The 13,804-nt window shown below is 43.3% G+C and overlaps 1 protein-coding gene across 1 annotated transcript in view; it reads left to right on the forward strand.

Annotated features, from left to right (window-relative positions):
- LOC124607035 (leucine-rich repeat-containing protein 4-like) overlaps positions 1 to 13,804 on the forward strand; it is a 1,293,164-nt gene that overhangs the window by 262,750 nt on the left and 1,016,610 nt on the right. The window contains exon 2 of the mRNA XM_047139208.1: positions 5,974 to 6,079. The gene's annotated coding sequence lies outside the window, so the exon portion shown is untranslated. The remainder of the gene's footprint in view (positions 1 to 5,973; positions 6,080 to 13,804) is intronic.

Raw genomic sequence — 13,804 nt, forward strand, 5'->3', positions numbered from 1 at the left:
GGCATCCAGCCACCCCTTTATCCTAACCTTGCCAAACCCGTTCCCAACAATGCCGACCCTGCGTCAGTGCGGGACATGGCACCAGTGAAAGAAAGAAAGAAAGAGTGTGTCTGTTTACCTTGCTTCCCAACAACTTCGGGTGAACGGTAACGCCGTCTAGTAAAAGGTATGAGTGTAGTAACACCAGACATGATCACAAAAATTTAGAAGGAGTTTGACTATTGTCTGATTGTTGTCGTGCACCAGGTGGAGGGCACATTAGAAATTTTGAAATGTAAATGGAGATTTTGATCATAAACTTAACTGTTGCAGTAAGGGTCGCATGATGGGACGGTCACCTGTGCAACACTCGCGTTCCCGCAGGAGCGATACAAGTATCAAGACACAGCAGGCGGCTGTGGCCTAGTTTCTGGCGCATCGCTGCCAACCTCGTCGCGAACACTTTCACATACGTAACGAATTTACTCGATACTGGAAAAAGATATGCCTCTCCGTAGCTACATTGGTACGCAGCATTGTATGACTTAAAAGGCACCAAAACTAAACTGGCCAGCGGCTACATTTTTTATTACAAGTTTTTCAAAATGCACCCTACGTTTCACATAATTCTCCAGTATCACAGTACCTATGGGCAACAGCGAAAAGTAAACCTGTTCATTATCTGATATCAGACAATAAAATGCAACAAAAAAATTCTTTGTCGAATAGTTTCCTCAAAATCTAATGAGGAAGACAGCTTAGTGGGGAATACGAGCGAGTCTCAAAACAATGGTTTTTAATTATTGACGCGAAAAGTAATAGTTTTACTGACAAACTAAGTGTAGGGATGGCTTAGTTATGCTTCGTATACACGGAACAGTGTTCTTGTAGGCACATCGCATGACTTGAAATTTCCCTCCCTGTGTGTTATACGATACAGCTGCATGCAACAATCACCAGTCCGTGTTGCGCCGGGCGATACTGCCGATAATCGTATCGGGGTTATACGGCTGTCATCCCAATGTGGACCAGGTAAGTCGCTTCAACTATGTTTCTACGTGCTCCATCGATGCGAGATTCTTCTTTGTTGCATCGCGTATCGCATGCTTATTGTATCGCCTCAGTGAGAACAGCACCCAAAACGTGCCCCAAGATCATCTGTGCTATGTAAAAAATATACCCTTTGAAAATCGTAGTCGGCCGCTGTGGCCGAGCGGTTCTAGGCTCTACAGTCTAGAACCGCGCTATCGCTACGGTCGCAGGTTCGAACCCTGCCTCGAGCATGGATGTGCGTGATGTCCTTAGGTTAGTTAGGTTTAAGTAGTTCTATGTTCTAGGGGACTGATGACCTGAGCAGTTAAGTCCGATAGTGCTCAGAGCCATTTGAACCACTTTTTTGAAAATCGTATGTTTGTTTTGAAAAAAGAAAACGGTAATCCGATGCGTGAGTAAACTTGATTGTCATCCATATAGAAGACGTACTCTTGCGAAATTAGGTGGATCGTTTTGAAGCACCCTGTGCCTTTTAAAACAAACAACGAAAAAGAACGACATTGCTTTCATTACCTTTTGTATAGACAACTATAATTATGGTAATATTGCCGTTGTTAAATATGTATCATTAATTGAGGTCGGTCCCAAAGAGTAGCAGCCTGATTCGGAAATAAGAACCCCAGAGAGCAGGAAAACTTCGATAGACAGACGAAGACGGCTACGGCGGTCACATCTTCGCCGAGACGGACGCTTCCGCTAAGAATTGGTATATTACTAATCAGTATCTGGAGCGTACGTGGAGACAGCAATCTCCCTCGGCAAAATTCTGACCTCTCGACGTTGGACAACCACCGCCAGTGGCAGCGAAAGCTTGCGATTTGGCTGTGGCTCTCACAAGCGAGGCCACGGAAAATGCAATAAGCATCGCGGCAGTGCAGTCTGGCGCCAGCAATAAGTGCGCCGTGACTGGCGTGTACAGATGCAGCCGTCAGGGCGCGAGGCGCCCTCGGCTTTTGGACGCGAAGCTTTTTACGAGAAATCAATGGCGCCTTTCTCGCGTCTGAATAGACCATCAGATTGGGTGCCCAGCGGAAAAGCCGGCGACTCGGCACCCGAGTCCGTCCTGCCCACACCCTGCTCGCTAGCGTTTCCCAATGTTACCTCTCCTCGCCATTTAGCTTGGCGCTTGCTGATCCTTTATGTTTCCTCTTTAACCCTGTTTATGTTATTATCGCTTACAAGGACGTAGGTAAGGTCGTTCTGTAACTTGTTTGTTTACTCACTCGAAATACTTTCAACTGCGCTTCAGACATAACATCTGTTGTCTGCGCTGGTCTTGCTTCTAGAGCAGAATTACGAATGAGACAACATTACTTGCCTTCCCAGTAATTCGCTTTTTCTTGTTATTGTTGCGAAACCTCCAAAGAGTCGTCGTAGTGGAATAGTTATTACCTCTTGCGTAGAATCTCTCCGTATTTAGATTCGCAATGAGGGCTAAGGCATATTTATACATCTTTGCTGCTAGCAAGTTGTGGCTGCAAGGCTCGCTTTCAGGAGCTCTATGCGCAGGCATTACAGTACAGTGTGTCCGATGAGGAATGGCCAATAGTCAGGGATCTGAGAGGAATGATCATTCGACGCAAAAATATATTGTAAACGTGGGCTCTAAAATTCATAACTGAAGAACTATGACCACTTCTTCATCTTCGCTAATGTGAAACACATTTCTTCTACTGAACAAATGCTCATACCTCTTAAGGTACGTATTTTAGAGCCCGTGTTTACTAGACAATTTTTTCTTCTTTTGGTCCATACTGCCTCCTCTCAAAATTTGGAAAGGAAAGAGCTTGCAGTAGAAGAGTTTTGTTTCGCAGCATCGATAAGAGGAAGTGCTCGTATCTCTTAAGACATGCATTTTAGCGCCCGTCTTTACTAGACTTTTTTTGCTTCAAATGATCTTTCCTGCTATGTCCCTGAACGTTGACCATTCCCTCTGGCACCCGCTTTGTAAGCATACCGGTATAAAATTTGTCACTTCCCGGAGACATTGATTCCGTTTTCGCCGCGCTTAGGCTTGACAATGAATTCGGCAGGAAAGACTGTCCACAAGTTTTTTCACGCACAATATATCCGGCTGAAGTAATTAATTGAGTTGGCAAATTGCCGAGACTGCTACGTTTTACCTGCTGTTCGAAACAGTCCTAGTCATTTTCTGTGAGACTATAATCGGATGATCTAATTGACCAGACGAAATGCAACTGGTTGCCCAGAAATGTATGCGTGCAGCCTCGTGAAAACAGCTTTTGTCGTTTTGGAAGACGGCGGGACTTGTGGTCTAGTATGGGAAGCGGGTATGACCCGGACCCTTGTGCTCTTTACCTTATATGGTTGCGGCCCATTAGATTTGCAGAAGATATCACTCTATAGTGCGCTTTTTGCGAATATGTTGTATCTCGTATTTAATCGTGGAGTAGTTTGATGATCTGTAGGATCCCTTTTCTGTTCGGATGTTTCATTCCTGAGTTAACCAGTCCTCGTGTTAGTTTCGTCATGGTCCCTTTTCAGGTGTATTTTTACACAGTTTATTTCAGTTTTGTGATCCTAATTGTCTCGTTTTTTTAATTAATAAGAAATAAGCAAAACACTGCAGCAAATAATTTTTTTTCCTTTTTCAGTGGCGAAAGTCATGTAGGATTAACTCCGATTTTTCAAATAAATAAATAAAAATTAAAAAGTGACAAAAAATGGAAAAGATCAGTACCATTTGAGGGACTAGTGCAGTGACCGGGGGGGGGGGGGGCGGGGGGAGGGGGGAGGCACGCGAGGGGGGTGGCGGCGGAAGGCATCGCGACCAGACCTCGGGATTCGACGCCTACCCACCTTGTCTCCATCCAGCCTGAAGCTGACTGTGTCCGTTCTTTCCTGTCGCTACAAGGTAAAAAAAAAAGTGGTAAAGGGCGTGCCTGGAGAGCGAAAGATCGCGGCATCGAATGCTGATCGGATGACGGAATATTTCAATCTGTGTTTAATCTATCACCAGCCTTCCCCATTTCACAAGGAGATCCCGCACGGCAATCGTATTTTTTTTTATTTTTTAGTGTTTGTGCTACGTGAAGTTAAGAACTCAGACATCGATCTCCCAAAATAGTTCGATGCACTCAGCCCTTGTGAGGCAAACTGAGGAGCTACGTGATTGAGAAGTAGCGGCTTCGGTCTCGTAAACTGAGATACGGCTGGGACAACGGTATGCTGACCACATGCCCCTCCATATCCGCATCCCGTAACGCCTGTGAGCTGAGGATGACACGGCGGCCGGTTGGTACCGTTCTGCCTTCCGAGGCCTGTTCGGAAGGAGTTATAGCTGGAAAAGTGATGGTAAACGTCTAATATACAGCGAAACCACCATTACAGCTGTTTAAAATATCAGCCTCAATCCTCTTGCAATATCTACGTTACAATTGATTGTCATTCATAAAAAAGTTTTCATTGTCCCCTTGATTTTATCACTGTATGTAAATTTAACTTTGTAGTAGTAATAATCGTTTTGTTCGTATTCTATAGTATCCTGCGATACATCTCTCTTTGGTTTTCAATTCATTGTAGCTGATGTCTTTCGTTACCCATAACACTAAGAAAATAAATATTTTTACAGTATACTTCTTAGAAATTATTAACAAGGATCACTAAAATTAACCGAATTTTTCGTCGCTGGTTGGCAGAACACGACAACACCATTAAGTAGAAAACACCGTAATAGAACCAGTAAGTTACAATGTTATATACTGCATCAGGTGTGCGGATGATGTGTTGCTTTTGTGCGCTGATACGACTAGACAATTACATGCATTCCTACAACATTTCACCTAGTAACGTATTAAAATTCAGTTGACCATTGAGCTGGGAGTCTCCTCTCTAAATTCTTTGCACCGTAATACAGACAGCACAAGGAGACACTTAGCATTTACAGAAAAACCACAGCTACAGACACGGTAATCTCTGTGAGCTCCCAACACCCATAAAGACGCAAACAAGCAGTTTTCTTTTCTGAACGAATCAAACTTACCACTTTCAGTAATGGCCATAGCTCTGCCCTGATAGATAACATTCTACGTAAAGAGAAATCGCCTGAAATGACTTCACTTCTTTATGCTGGGCGACAGGAACCAACCAGTATTTACAAAAAATTGGTAGACCATCCCATCTGTTGGCAAAATTTCATATAACATTGCAAGAAAGTTAAAGTTTCACATTTACACACCAGTATTTTACAATAACAACAGCACATCAGAATTTTTATTAGGTAATAAAGATAAATCTCAACCTTTAGGCCGGACTTGTGTGTATAAAACCATATGCAAGCACTGTGGAGATGTATATGTTACTCAGTCACGCAGAGCTGTGACAGTTTGGTTATCGGAACTTTAGAGATGCTAGAGAGTAGGAAAAACAGAGTAAAGCTTTGTGGAACATGTTTTAACAGAAAACCGCCCACACGATGTAGACTGTGAAACTTCACGTACTGTTAAGAAAAGCAAACTTGATCCGAACGGAAATATTTAAAATCAAGAGACGCATGATTCAGAGTACTAGCTTAGTTTTATCGATTTACTCTGACCAGTTTCCGTTTCACAAATATTATACTGCAATTTTAAATTCAACATTATTTTTCATCTGTTGTTAAATTTAACGATATCCACATAAAAACTCTATTTTTCATTCTCAGTTAAATTGAACTATTTGTACTTGACATATTTTTATATAATACTTTCCGTTTGCAACACTCAGTATGTCGTCAATATTTGTAGCTTCTTCATAAATAATACCAGTGTACGTCAGGCGTTTTTTTATCTGTGCTTGTGACATTCGGTTGTCACTGACGATGGACTAAGAAGTTGAAAGCCAGTTCGTGACAAAATAAATGATATTTTGTAAAACACAACGAAAGTGTTTCCTGTTAGATAATATAATTACTAACATATGGCATGTTTTCTGTTGTTTCAGGTAAGCAGCCATTACTCGTTTCCGTTGGTGTGGTGCCGGCGATTTCGTTTTTGGCTGTGACAACGCAACCTGACTACTTGCGAACACCGTTACTGCTTAATTCCCAGTAAGTGACATGCCATACTGGCTCTTGTGAAATGCACCCGATATACTTTTCTTTTTAATGCGACCTATTTCCATTACCAGTAAGGAAATCGATCGGTAAAATCTAAAGATACGAATTCTACATTGGTATTAAAAAACATACGTCCGTTATGTCATCATATTGTAGCAACCTAATGATGGATGTGGTATGTGTGAGATACGAATCATAAAACTATGGCAAAGCGTGGGGCCATAAATAGTACTTGGGCATCAAATCTTCCCCTACTCGTCTGTGTAGTGAGCCTGAGGTTGGACCATTCCTCTTGAAGATGTTGAAATCTGTATAAGACAAAGCAACACCCTGGAAATGATGTACTGTAATACTCTCCTTCACTAAAACATAACCGCTTCCGTATGACGTGCCCTGCAAGAGCGTTGGCCATTTTAAATCAACATTTTGCTTCTGATCGTAGGCAATCCATATCTCATTGAAAGTATACATCATATACTTATATGCTGGACTCCAGTTATTGCGATATGCCGAATTTTGTAATGCACATCTTGGCAATTAACACAGAAATTTAGAAAATTACGATATTTGACAATTTGTAATTGCCTTACTCGTACGATATCAGCTGAATATAATGTTTTTATTAATAGATTCATATTACTTTTACTCTTAAATAGCAGATTAATTAAGTTTAATGGAAAGGCTTAGGTTGTAGATAATGTTTTCAATAATTCGAAATCACTGATTTTATTATAAGGCAACCGGTTTCCACAGCATTATACCCTCTTCTCGGGCCATACAATATTTACAGTGGCAGTTTGTCGCAGTTGTCATATCACAATTTGCTTGTCGCCTTGTAATAGCTGTAGCGACCTAGAAACATTAGAAAGTTGTATGTACTATACGGAGATGATGTGCTCTTCAAATTAACCAGGTTAAATTTTATGTTAGCTTATAGACTGTGAGTCGCTCGCTAAAAACGTGGAAAACGAAGGTACTTGGATATAAGCTTCACATTTTTGCTTTTATCGTCCAGAGACAACTTTCTTCATACGCAACGATGTTCTCGTTTAGTATAAGAACGGAATTCTAACTTCTATTCTCGTTTCAGTGATAGGCATAATTGAAGCTCCCAGGGTTTACGTATAAATTCCGCATGATAGCAGTGACGTGCGAACAACAGCTCAGAAGCGCCAGAGGCTTTGATCTTGCTGGAGGTGTGTAATGTCTGACACGACGGAAATTTAGCACTACAGCACGACACTCACAGAACTACTGGCGTCACACCCCAATTTCAGAATTTTCTTTTGTTCTCCTATTATACATCCTACAACAACATCGACACATTATAATAAAGACAGTAAACGATACCTGGAAATCAGGTGTGTCTACGAGGATGTTAAATTTTCGTCCAGACCCTGAAATTATCAACAAACGCAGAGAAAAGTATAACCTTGACAAAATGTCTTTAGCCCCTCTCAAAAGAAGTTAATGACTCGATCACTAGTTTTTTCTGAAACGAGAGCAGCCAGCAAATATATTGCCCGTCTGTTTCGCGGAACTCCAATAACTCGCTCTGAGCCTACACCTACACGCCCCGCTCCAAGTGTGCGCATGCGCAGTGGCGGGCACGTTGCGCGAGATCACGTACCGGGGCACAGCTGCTGGCCGACAACTTCGTCCCCTACGGGCTCTTTCCGGCGTCCTGGCCTGACTTTCTTTCCCGTAGGAAAGTTCAGTGGAACGGCGCAAGTCGTCACAAATTTCTGTTATGTCTCCCGGCGGAGTAACACGCTTTTCTTTAGGAATAATTCACCCACGTCAGCACCAGCCTTTGCAGGCCGGAAAAAAAAGGCGAACTCTCCGCAATCATTTCACCCCACAACTGAAGTGAGATCCCTTGCGGGCGCATGTCGCCGTTAGCAGTTTTTAAGTGCTCTCATATTGTTCTCATTTTTAAGAAGATTCCGAGAGTTATTAAAAGTACAGAGGAAGCATTTTACAACAGCTAACTCAGTAACATTGCAGTCGAATACTGTTTCACTGGGCGAGAAATAATGAAATTTAACTGCCGAAAGGCTTGCATTTAGTAGAAAGTATCAATGAATACACTTTTGGAGACTGTCAATTAACTGCCGTATCGAAGTGATTATGAAAGAGCTGTACCAATGCGAAAGTGCTGCAGTCGTTTTTAGGTTTAATTTATATTTCTTGTCTTAGATAGAAGATTTTTGGCCTTAGAATTTTGAGGAACCAATATCTGTCGCTTTTCTTTTTTTTTCCTTATGTTTCCTTGTGATGTCTCAAATTATATTCCATTTTCCTCTTCGTGTGTTAAAAATCTGATGCGACAAGGATTTGATGAAGACATTTCAACAGCTTCTTTTTTTTTATCAGCCTTCTGACTGCCTTGATATCCTCCCCCTCCACCCCCACGAATTCCTCTCCAATGGCAAATTTTCATCTTAGAGTTGCACTTCCAGTCTACTTTACGTATTTCAATTTTTGTCTTTCTCTATATGGTTCAAATGGCTCTGAGCACTATGGGACGTAACTTCTGAGGTCATCAGTCTCCTAGAACTTAGAACTACTTAAATCTAACTAACCTAAGGACATCACACACATCCATGCCCGAGGCAGGATTAGAACCTGCTATCGTAGCTGTCGCGCGGTTCCAGACTGTAGCGCCTGGAACCGCTCGGGCACCCCGGCCGGCTCTTCCTCTATATTTTTTACTCGCAACAGTTTGTTTAGTTGAAAGCAACTGATACAACTGGAAGCCTGAGAATAATTATTAAGTTTAGAGATATGTATAGTTTCCATAAATAAGGACGGCTGCAGTTCGGCTTACCGTCGGCGTGGAGCGGAATACTGACGATACACGAGTTCTGCCGGACATCCGTAGCTGAGTGAATCAGCAGGAAACTCACTTGTATTGTCTGTTTTAAGGGAACCGCGGGAAACATGTACCTGTACAACTGGAAGGAATTCCCAGTCGTCTCTTAACAGAACGGAAGTCCAGACCGGTAGTAACTGATGCGTGATATCTGCGCCTCAGCATCTTTGAGTGCGCAGACGACATGAACACCGTGCCTTACTCCTCGACGGCAGGTCTTACATGACACGGTGTTGCTACTGGAGAAAATTACGTGAACTACAGCGAAGGCAACCAACGAAAGCTGCCTTGCGATTCAGCCCGCCCCCACCTCTGCCGCTTCCCGCGACAGGTACTAATGCGCTTACGCTGAACGCCAGGGCGTAATCCAGGCACTTTGCCGGATGACTGGCGACAGTCCGTGAAATGCCGGTCGGATTTACGTGCGGTGCGTATAAATGCGACTGTGGAAATTCCCTCAGGCCCGCCGCTCGTCCGGTGCGCGGTTCGGACCGACGGGACGGTCATTGAAATACGCGCGTGCAGCCCCGGCTGACGTCTGTCAGCTATCAGACTGCGGAAATCGCTGAGCCCTATACTTACAATGTGCACACAGCGTCGTCCACCTCTTTCTATCATGTATTCGTCTTATACACAGTAACAATGTAGAGGCATGAGACGAAAAAGATAGCAATGAAAAACGAATGGCGTTTAGTACACTGGGATACTGTAGCGGGTCTACAAAAGAGATAACCTAGGAAATACTTACGAAGTCTGTAATTGAATAGTACTGAAAGTGTGTGGAACGCATACTCGTTAAGCTGACAGTAGACTAGGAGTGTATGAACGGCGAAAGGCTTGTTTGCGATATTGGGAAGCTTACAGAAATACTAAAAAATAATCAGCTGGCAGACACTCGATGCAAGACACACAGTATCTTTCAAGAACCACGCTGGTTATCACAGTAGATGTGTATTCGTAAAGAGTGGCATACAAATACCTATGTGGTCACCTTCTTTTTAGGTATTCTGTGGTTTCGCTAAATCAGAGAAATGCTACCTTCAACGAGGCCTAGATTACATTCCTCGCTGGATCCTTTTCAAACAGTACAACTGTTCTATCTTTGATGACATCGATATTGACCATATAATGTTAGACATAACGTCTAAGGACGTAGTGTGACTGATTATAAAAAACATATCTTGATACAGTCCCAGTAGGATTTTTTGTTTATTCTTGCTGACTGGTTTCGGGTAAACCATTGTGAGACCAAAATGATTTTAGAAGGGAATAGAGAGCTGGCTAGTGCATTGCCACAGGACTGAAAAACGACATCCACGTCTGACCCGATGTCACAGTCGATGAAAAAAAGTCTCATTCATGTCACCATTGTGCGTCACAGTTGCCTGGCGCCGTGACACGTGTTCAGCCTTGTGGTCATCCATCAACATTGGTGCGACTCACTTAGAGGAACTTTGCACATGTTCAGATCTTCGTTGAAAATTGTGGCCGGCCGTTGTGGCCGAGCGGTTCTAGGCGCTTCAGTCCAGAACCGCGCTGCTGCTACGGTCGCAGGTTCGAATAATGCCTCGGGCGTGGGTGTGTATGATGTCCTCAGGTTAGTTAGATTTAAGTAGTTCTAAGTCTAGGGGGGGGCTGATGACCTCAGATGTTAAGTCCCATAGTGCTCAGAGCCATTTGAACAAAACAAATGCACTATTCCACCGGACAGCTGGGCACCACGAGTCTGGTTACAGGGTGAATCACCTAAAACTTGCACCACAAATATTGCGGAAATGGGAAAAGCTGTTGATGGGCGGTTTTCACAGAATGGATTGGTTGGCAAGGGCTCATATTGTTAGTAAATAAACCGATTGTAATAATACTTAGAAAGTGTATTTTTTGTGGAAACATGCATGTTTTCATGCGGAACAATACCTATAGACATTGACTAGAAGTAGGGTCAATTAGAATGCCAATGGCGTTTGTTGCACTACGAGATATCGTATTTCGAAAGAATTCCATACCAACGCTTGGATGCAATACCCATGGCAGCACACAGAGAATAACAAAAGAAGAGCATCCACTAGTTAGAATAAGGAAGTCCCTCAAAGAGCCAAACAGACCATGTATAAAACTTATCTCCTGCCAATCATGATTATAGTCTTGAGGCCTGTGTCATAAATAAGAGTAGAACAAATGAGTAAAATACAAGCATGTGAAATGAAGTTCCTTAGGTCAGCTGTACAAAAGAGACAGAGTCAGGAATGATTATGTATGGAGAGACCTGCAGGTGACATTGACTACAGACGGGAGGATGAGTGCCTTGAAATTGAAGCACTTCGGTCATGTGGAGGGAATGCACCCGATTCAAACTCCACGCCAGTATTTGGAGATGGAGGTACCAGGAAGAAGACCAGTAGTGCGGCCTATCACGGGATGGACAGACCAGATTAAGGAAGATGTCAAGAGGAGAGGAGTAACATGGGATGTCGTGGAGAGGGAAAAGCTATACCAGGACAGATACCAATGGAGGCATATCGTTCACAAAGCTCCTACCCGCCTCACTGGAAGGAAATCCTGATGGTGATGGTGATGATGATGATGATGAATGAGACGACTAAACATCACAGGTTGTGTTCAAAATGACCACTGGCACCGGCAGTACATTCTTCCAGTCTGGTATGGAACTACTGCTGCACACGTGCTAGCATGTCAGCGGAGATGTCCGACCAGGCTGCAGCAAACGTCTTTGTCTATCATCGGGTGTAGTTGGTACGTCCTTGTGGACAGCGTCTTTCAGCTTTCCGCACAGAAGAAAGTCTACAGCTGTCAAAACCAGGGAACGGGCCAATCAGGTCCGCTGCTTCCAGTCCAACGATTTGGAAACAATTTGTGAAAAGATGCTGTAGTACATCGTGCGCTATACGATGGGCAGCCGTCATTTTGGAGCCGCAGGTTTCTCCCAGTCTGCAGCGGAACGTGCTCTAGCATCAGTGGAAAATGGTCTATCAGGAGGCTGCCATGCTTGTGCGTGTTCAGTGTCCCATCTATGAAAAACGGGCCTATGATCTGATGGTTCACTATCCCACACCACACGTTTATACTCCATGGACGATGAAGATCCACCTGATGAAGGCAACGGGGATTGTCAACAGACCATTAGTGTGTGTCGTCCGTTTTCCTGACCATGATTGGTAAATGTGACTTCATCACTAAATTTGCTTGCATCACTAAAGAAGGTAATTGATACATGTGGAGTATCCTGTAGTAATGCCCGGGCACATAAGTTAACACGATTCTCATGAACGTTTCCACGCAGCTCTTAATGGAGAGAGGTGTGATAGGGATGGAAGCCATGTCGACGAAGAATGCTTAGGAAACTTGCTTCACTCATACCACTTCCTCGTGCGATTGCACGGGAGCTGACGTACGGATCAACTGCAACAGCAGCAAGAACAGTAATTTCCTCCTCTTCTGTCGTCACTTGTATCCTTCTGTTACGTTGTGTACATGCTACACTACCACTTTCACGTAACTGGTTAAAGAGGTTGATAAATAATTGCCGAGACCGTTAACGTCTATTGGGATATCTTTCCGCACACGCCGTAGGAGAACGAACTGTATTCTTCCTACATTTTCCGCATGCCATGAGGATGTCGGCTTTTACTGCAATGGTAAATCACGTCGTCCACTCACCACCTGCTGCTTGGACTGTTACACACTAACTGACTGACAAGTCGCAGTATCCTCAAGGAACACACAAGCACACTGTAAGCAGTCATAACATCATACCTAGCAACTGTGCATATTGAGTGGCACAAAGAAGTGTCGATATAGAAAATTTGCACAATACGAAATCTCGTAATCGACTCGCGCTAGACTCCTGCAACAAACACCACCGACATTCTAACTTGCCTTACTTTTAATTTATTAATGTCAGTAGGCTTTGTTCCATTTAAAAAAGTGTATGTCTGCGCAAAAAATACACTTTCAGAGCATTATTATAATCTTTGTATTGGCTTTGCCCCTGACCGCAAATTTTCTGTGAAAAACCGTACATTGATAGCAGTCTGCAGCTCGTGGTCTAGTGGCTAGCGTTGCTGCCTCTGGATCACGGGGTCCCGGGTTCGATTCGCGACCGGATTGGGGATTTTCACTGCCCGGGGACTCGGTGTTTATGTTTTCCTCATCATTTCATCAGCATCATTCGTGACAGTGGCTAGATCGGATTGTGTAAAAATTGGACTGTGTCGAAATTGGGACTTTGTACGGGCGCTGATGGTCGCGCAGTTGAGCGCCCGACAAACCAAACATCATCATCTCCATCATCATCATTATTAGTTGCACTTTGTATTTCTGCAATACCTGCAGTGTTAGCTGATTGACTCTGTATAATCAAAATTGCGTCCCGACATTCAGCTACAGATGAATCAGCAAAGTTTGCATACAGTGGTTCTATGAAATTACACAGAATTCACAAGTTTAAATTATCCATATTTCGCTTGTTGTTTGTTGTTGTCTTCAGTCCTGAGACTGGTTTGATACAGCTCTCCATGCTACTCTATCCTGTGTAAGCTTCTTCATCTCTCAGTACTTACTGCACTCTACATCCTTCTGAATCTGCTTAGTGTATTCATCTCTTGGTCTCGCTCTATGATTTTTATTCTCCACGCTGCCTTCCAATGCTAAATTTGTGATCCCTTGATGCCTCAGAACATGTCCTACCAACCGGTCCCTTCTTCTTGTCAAGTTGTGCCATAAACTCCTCTTCTCCCCAATTCTATTCAATACCTCCTCCTTAGTTATGTGATCTACCCATCTAGTCTTCAGTATTCTTCTGTAGCACCACATTTCGAAAG

Source organism: Schistocerca americana, chromosome 1 (assembly GCF_021461395.2).
Source record: "Schistocerca americana isolate TAMUIC-IGC-003095 chromosome 1, iqSchAmer2.1, whole genome shotgun sequence".
NCBI lineage: Eukaryota > Metazoa > Arthropoda > Insecta > Orthoptera > Acrididae > Schistocerca > Schistocerca americana.